Source organism: Sciurus carolinensis, unplaced genomic scaffold (assembly GCF_902686445.1).
Source record: "Sciurus carolinensis unplaced genomic scaffold, mSciCar1.2, whole genome shotgun sequence".
Taxonomy (NCBI): domain Eukaryota; kingdom Metazoa; phylum Chordata; class Mammalia; order Rodentia; family Sciuridae; genus Sciurus; species Sciurus carolinensis.
In genome coordinates, this window is record NW_025920259.1 from 256,623 (window position 1) to 264,159 (window position 7,537).

Here is a 7,537-nt window from a genome sequence, read left to right on the forward strand (position 1 = left end):
TTGTGATATTTCCTTGTTCATTCCGAATTTTAGTGATTTGGGTTTTCTCTCATCTTCTCTTTGTTAGTGTGGCTAAAGGTTTATCAATTTTGTTTATTTTTTCGAAGAACCAACTATTTATTTTGTCAATTTTTTGTATTGTTTCTTTCATTTCAATTTCGTTGATTTTGGCTCTCAGTTTAACTATTTCCTGTCTTCTACTACTTTTGGTGTTGGTCTGTTCTTCTTTTTCTAGGGCTTTGAGCTGTAGTGTTAGGTCATTTATTTTTTGAGTTTTACTTCTTTTATTAAATGCGCTCCATGAAATAAATCTTCCTCTAAGTACTGCTTTCATAGTGTCCCAGAGATTTTGATATGATGTTTCTTTGTTCTCGTTTACCTCTAAGAATTTTTTAATTTCCTTCCTAATATCTTCTGTTATCCATTCATCATATAGTAGCATATTGTTTAATCTCCAGGTGTTGGAGTAGTTTCTGTTTTTTACTCTTTCATTAATTTGTAACTTCAATCCATTATGATCTGATAGAATACAAGGTAGTGTCTCTATCTTCTTGTATTTGCTGACATTAGCTTTGTGGCATAATATATGGTCTATTTTAGAGAAGGATCCATGCGCTGCTGAGAAGAAAGTGTATTCGCTCTTGGTTGGATGGTATATTCTATAAATGTCTGTTAAGTCTAAATTATTGATTGTGTTATTGAGATCTATGGTTTCTTTGTTCAATTTTTGTTTGGAAGATCTGTCCAGTGGTGAAAGAGGCGTGTTAAAATCACCTAGTATTATTGTGTTATGGTCTATTTGGTTTCTAAAATTGAGAAGGATTTGTTTAACATACATGGATGAGCCACTGTTTGGGGCATAGATGTTTATGATTGTTATATCTTGCTGATTTATGCTTCCCTTAAGCAGTATGAAATGTCCTTCTTTATCCCTTCTGACTAACATTGGCTTGAAGTCCACATTATCTGAAATGAGGATGGATACTCCAGCTTTTTTGCTGAGTCCATGTGCATGGTATGTTTTTCCCCATCCTTTCACCTTTAGTCTATGGGTATCTCTTTCTATGAGGTGAGTCTCTTGCAGGCAACATATTGTTGGATCTTTCTTTTTAATCCAATCTGCCAGTCTATGTCTTTTGATTGATGAATTCAGGCCATTAACATTCAGGGTTATTATTGAGATATGATTTGTATTCCCGGTCATTTGGTTCATATTTAAAATTTTTGACACATCTTGGTTCCTCCTTTATTTGACAGTTCCTTTAGGATAATTCCTCCCTTTGCTGATTTGCTTCTTTGTTTTTTATCTCTTCCTCATGAAATATTTTGCTGAGAATGTTCTGTAATGCTGGCTTTCTTTTTGTAAATTCTTTTAGCTTTTGTTTATCATGGAATGATTTTATTTCATTGTCAAATTTGAAGGTAAGTTTTGCTCGGTATAAGATTCTTGGTTGGCATCCATTTTCTTTCAGATCTTGAAAAATGTTGTTCCAGGCCCTTCTAGCTTTTAGGGTCTGGATTGAACAATCTGCTGATATCCGTATTGGCTTACCCCTGAATGTAATTTGGTTCTTTTCTCTCACAGCCTTTAAAATTCTGTCTTTATTTTGTATGTTAGGTATTTTCATTATAATGTGCCTTGGTGTGGGTCTGTTGTAATTTTGTGTATTTGGAGTCCTATAAGCCTCTTGGACTTGATTTTCCATTTCATTCTTCAGATTTGGGAAATTTTCTGATATTATTTCTTCAAATAGATTGTTCATTCCTTTGGTTTGTTTCTCTAAGCCTTCCTCAATCCCAATAATTCTCAAATTTGGCCTTTTCATGATATCCCATAGTTCTTGGAGATTCTGTTCATGATTTCTCACCATCTTCTCTGTTTGTTCAACTTTGTTTTCGAGGTTAAATATTTTGTCTTCAATATCTGAAGTTCTGTCTTCCAGCTGTTCTATTCTATTGGTTATGCTTTCTATGGAGTTCTTAATTTTGTTTATTGTTTCCTTCATTTCAAGGATTTTTCTTTGTTTTTTTTTCAATATCTCTAACTCTTTATTGAAATGATCTTTTGCTTCCTGAATTTGCTCTGTTAACTGTCGATTGGTGCGATCGTTCAATGCCTGCATTTGCTCTTTCATCTCATCGTTTGCTTCCCTAATCATTTTAATTATGTACATTCTGAACTCCCTTTCTGTCATTTCTTCTGCCATGCTGTTGTTGGATTTTATTGATGTAACATCTAGATTTGTTTTAGGCATTTTCTTCCCTTGTTTTCTCATATTGTTCAGGGATCAGTGGGTCATTAAGATATTGCAGATTTCCTCTATCAACTTATAATGTCCCTGAAGATTGCTAGTATATCCCCTCTTATCCTTCAGTAGCCTGAAGTCTTGGAGGAGGTTGATAATGCAGAGCTCCATGAAGAAGCTGCCTCTCTAGGGGTGGTGACCCTCAGGTGGCGTACATTCCCTGCTAGTGGGCAGAGGTGCCTCCACTTGTTGACCAATGGTCATCCAATGGGGAACTAGACTGTGGGCTGAGGCAAAGCCTGTTTGTGCCTGTGTCTCTGGTTTTACCATCCCTGTGGGAAAACCTCCCCCGGCCGAGAAGACTCACTCGGTGGGGACGTCTCGCTGGTCAGTTGCCCTCCTAGAGGTTCCCCTCAATCCACAACCACTGCCCGGGCTGGTCTGTCTTCCTCCGCAATGATCCCAGGGGCCCGGACCCACGTCCTGGTCCTGGGAGCCTCACCCTTTGCAGGCGAGTCTCCCTAGGCTGCCTCTCTCAGAGAATCTGCCCGCAGCCCTGGAAACTTCGCTCCGCCCCTGGGCGTGTCTCTGTGAGGCTCCTCCAGCAAGAAGCCACCTAGCTCCTGGGACCCTACTCTGCACCAATCGCCTGGCTATGCAGCCCCTCCTCTGATCACCACCTGGAGCCCCGTACAATAGCTCCGAGATCCAGAGACCCACCACACACCTCCTCCTCCGGACAGCCGCCCAGTTTCCGACGCAGTCACTAGGAGTCCAAACAACTCACTTCGGGTCTCCCCCTCCCACCAACCACCCGCATCCCTAGGCAGTCACTCCAAGTCCAAGTGACCTGCCCTGTTCCTCCTCCTCCTCCTTGGGGCAGCCCCCCGGGTGTTCAGGAGCGGTGTCTCCGAGACCAAGTGACTCACCATGCTCCTCCTCCAGGCAGGCCACTGGTGTTCAGGAGCAGTCGCTCTTAGTCCAGTCAACTCACCACTCGCCTCCCCCTCTGGCAACCACCTGTGGCTCTGATGCAGTCACTCCTAGACCAAGCGTCCCACCGCTCTCCTCCTCCAGGCAGGCCACCAGTGTTCTGGAGCAGTTGTTCTGAGTTCAAACAGCTCGCCACTCAGCTCCTCCTCTGGCAACTGCCTGTGGCTCTGATGCAGTCACTCTTAGGTCAAGCAACCCGCCGCGCTCCTCCTCTTCCTCCAGGCAGTCCCCCGGTGTTCAGGAGCGCCCGCTCTGAGTCCAAACAGCTCACCACGCAGCTCCCCCTCTGGCAACTGCCTGCAGGCTCTGAAGCAGTCACTCCCAGACCAAGCGACCCGCCAGGCCCCTCCTCCTCCTCCGGGCAACCCCCCGGCATTCAGAAGCGGTCGCTCCTAGTCCAAACAGCTCACCACACAGCCCCTCCTCAGGCAGCCGCCCGGAGCCCCAGTGGCTGCTCGAGTCCAAGCGCTGTGCTGAGCCGCCTCCTCTACGATGATCCCAGTTGTCCGTGTTTACTGCTCCAGCGGGGGGAGGGGCATCTCGCCGAGCAACTCCACTTCACAAATTCCCTGCTTTCTGGGGCTACCGCCCCATCTGGGACGCCTCCCCAACGGGAGAGACTCACCCGGCGGCTTTGAGTTGGTCCCAACTCTCTCACTATCTCCTCTTTTTAATCTTGCGTCCTGGAGCAATGTGAAATGCAGCCGCCCTCTAGTCCGCCATCTTGGCCCCCCGCCATAAATTAACTTTTAACCCTCACAACTCTGCATTCTTTCCAGTATAATTCTCATTTTGCAGACACTGAAATGGAAACACAGCTAGATTAAGGGACTTATTTGAAGTTGCACGACTAGAAGATGAGAGTCAGGACTGCAGCCAATATTTAAGAATCTGTGGTTATTACTCCTGGGTTTGAGACAGGATTCTGCCATGTTGCCCTCACTGGCCTTGAACTCCTGGGGTCACACCATCCTTCTGCCTCAGCCTCCTGAGTAACTGGAACTATAGGCGTGCACTACTGCACTTGGTTTCAGAAACTTTTTATCCACTATATCCTACTACTACCTAGGCAATCATTTTACTTAAAAATGTGTCCCATAAAAATTATCTTCCTCTTGGTTTGAAGTTGGCTAGTGCAGCCCTTCTTCACTAAGGGGCATATTTTAAGCTGTATTTAATTGTTTGGGACATAGTCATAAGCTATCACTGCCACTTGCTGGCAATACATGGTAATAAACTCACCTCTTGAAAGTTGGAAATCCATTAAATAAAAATGCTGCAGAACTATAGCAAAAACGTGATAACAAATATGACAATCAGTGTTTGGAAAGGTTAACATCCAGGACTGCTTCATATCCTAGATAATCTACTAAGGCCTCCAGGGAGATTAATGGAAAAGCAGAGGTTTCTTTCTAATTTTAGATGATTCAAATATCTTCTCTCTAAATATGAATAACACAAATGGAATTCCTCTCCCAACCTGATGATGCATTTGACCAGATCCTTCAAGTTTCCCCTAAGACTAACCATGACACAAATGAATGAGTGGCTCTGATGCAGGGTGTGGAACATGACCTTGGAAGAGAATGAGGCCAAAGGAGTCTGATTATATCTTACTATTGAGTTTATTAGACAGAAAGACATACACTGGAGAAATAATCTCCTTATACTCAAGGATTATATCTAACACTTCTTTTATATACCCATATAGAACAAAGCACTTAATAAATGCTTTAAAAATAAGTCTGAACTTTCTTTTTATAAATATATTAATCTCTCTTTCATCAAGGACACACATTCTTTTTGTATTCCTATATGTATTCCTTATGAATTAAGGTCTATAAAAATAGGAAAATGAGACTCAGATTATGAATTCAAAATTGATTTAAGGTCTTTTTAATTCAGGATATAAGGAAAGTTTCATCTCCCATAACTGATTTCAAGTTATTTAATAGTATATGAGAGCACCCCATAACTGACAAAGCACCTCAGATGTCATATGATATTTATGACTTAAGTCACATAGAAAATTTAATAATAATTACAAATAGCTGGCAGTTTCACTATGATCACATTTTAAAAACAAAATGTTTGTTAAACTTTACAACACTATTCCAGGGGTACTCATGGAGGAGGGGCAACTAGCAACAAGATTATCTTATTTTCCAAATTCACAGCTGGGAAGGAGAACTGCCTCCACTGAACATAAATAAACTTCCTCAAAATTACAAAAAAGAAAAGAAATCACAGGTGAAAGCAGATCAGAATTACTTTCTAATAAACTCAGGTTCCAGCCTCACTTCTTCGTGACATTACAGCTTAGATAGTTTGGACAGAAAAGAGCTCCAAAATAGAAGTCCAGTGCTGTGCTATGTCAACTGCCTTGATTCTCTCCTTTTATTATACTCCTTGGTAATAACCTCACCTTTCATAGAATTATGAAAAAATGCACCAATGGTTGGGATGTAAAAGTACTACACCAGTCCTTTTTTGTCTGCTTTTATCAATATTATGTGGCTTTTCTGCCCTGGTACTTAGAGAAAAATTAAAAATTGGCTGCTGTCCAAAGTTCTTTATAGCCAGGTGTCTCTCTTCTCCTCTCATGGAACCATCCACATGTTCATAGCCATAGCCTCTAATAGACAAGCAAATAAACAGATAAGTCTGAATGGCCTCTGAGAAGCAAATAACAACAAACAAACAGAGCTTAACTCTTTTCAAGGACTCTTCAGGAAATAAAAAGGTCAAGTCATTCCTAAGCCAAATGCCTATTTTGCCCTTTCCATATCCAGGCATGACCCTACTTTAAATAAATCCCATGGGAAAAATCTAAATTTAGGGGGACAATACATCACTTTACCAAAAAAAAAAAAAAAAAAAAAAAAAAAAAAAAAACTCACCATAACACTCTATCTTGGGTTTTTAAAACACAACCAGTCAAAGTTTTGGCACTTAAAACGGTTAATATTCAGTTTTGATTATTCCTAGGCAACCCTAAATAGCCACCCTCTATGGCAGTTTCTATTTGCTGAGATAAAATCCTTAACTAGTCAAGCAGTAATACAAGCACTGAGGAGCCTGCCTGACTATCCAGCATCTGGTTTTCAATGAAGCTTTGGGGCTCTCCACTTACCACCATGCATCAGGTCAGGAAGGGGAATTATAAACTCATCATGTTTTGATAGTGGAGTTTTCTCAATGTGCCAATGGCATTTCTGCAAGTTTCCAGGTTACTGAAGTACTTGGAGGGCATCAAGTGGATCTGAGAGACCACTCTGAACTAAATTTTAAAACTCTTATTTCTGCAGCTGATAATCTACCAAAGGCTCAAAACTCATCCACTGTTTAAGCTTTTTCCCATTATCCCACATCAATTTTATTACATATAAAACAGAGTTCTCAGGTAATTGCCTACATTACCTATTGTCCATAGGAATAATTGGTCTTACCTTCCCCTGCATGATTTGTGGGATCTCTATACTATCAATATTCATTTTCTTACTAATCCTGAATAAGTACACAAGTGTTGAGCTGAATGTTACAAGACACTGAAAGTTTCTGTCACTGAAACTCAACTTATCATATTTTTGAAGATACTCAACATTTTCACATCTGCTTCACTTAGTGCTGTCCCCTCTCCTCATCTTCTTTTGGTTCTGAATAATGTTTTTGCATTTTCTTCCTCTGTAACATTTCCACACCCCTTATTATTCATCATGGACCTATTTGATCATTAAATATAAAAATGTCTTTAGTAATGTAGTGACCCAGGAGAGTCACCTCTGTAATCCATATAGTCTTGGAGAATATCCAACATCTGGATCATTTGGGAGAAAAGTAAATCTCAATGGCCTCTGGCAAGGAAAAGAAAATGAGAAACTAGTATTATTTAAGGTGAGTTACCCTCACACAAAATTTATAAAAGAATACAATTTTATAAGTAAGTCAAATGCTAAAGTAGAAATATAAATGTCACATAACTTTCTCAGAAACTCTACATAGTTTACATAAGAATACAAAGTGCCTCCACATGTAGCTGCATCCTTCACAGCAGTTTTAAAGCTATAGTGGAGATATTCTTAAGGCACATGTCAATTCACCAGGAACCATGGAAACCCTAGAGCAACCAAGAGCCTATTTCTGGAATGTCACATCACTCATTGAAAACAAATATAAACTTTCACTTTAATAGTGAAATAAATAAATACATGAAGAGTAAATGGCAAGATTCACTTATGTGTGTACCCCTTCCCCAAGATCCTGAAGAGCTGTGGTAAGTTATCTACTGCTATTCCCCA

General features: G+C 40.6%; 1 pseudogene; it reads right to left on the reverse strand.

Moving 5' to 3' along the window:
• The window catches only part of LOC124975361 (chromodomain-helicase-DNA-binding protein 1-like), an 80,807-nt pseudogene that overhangs the window by 20,779 nt on the left and 52,491 nt on the right, over nucleotides 1-7,537 (reverse strand).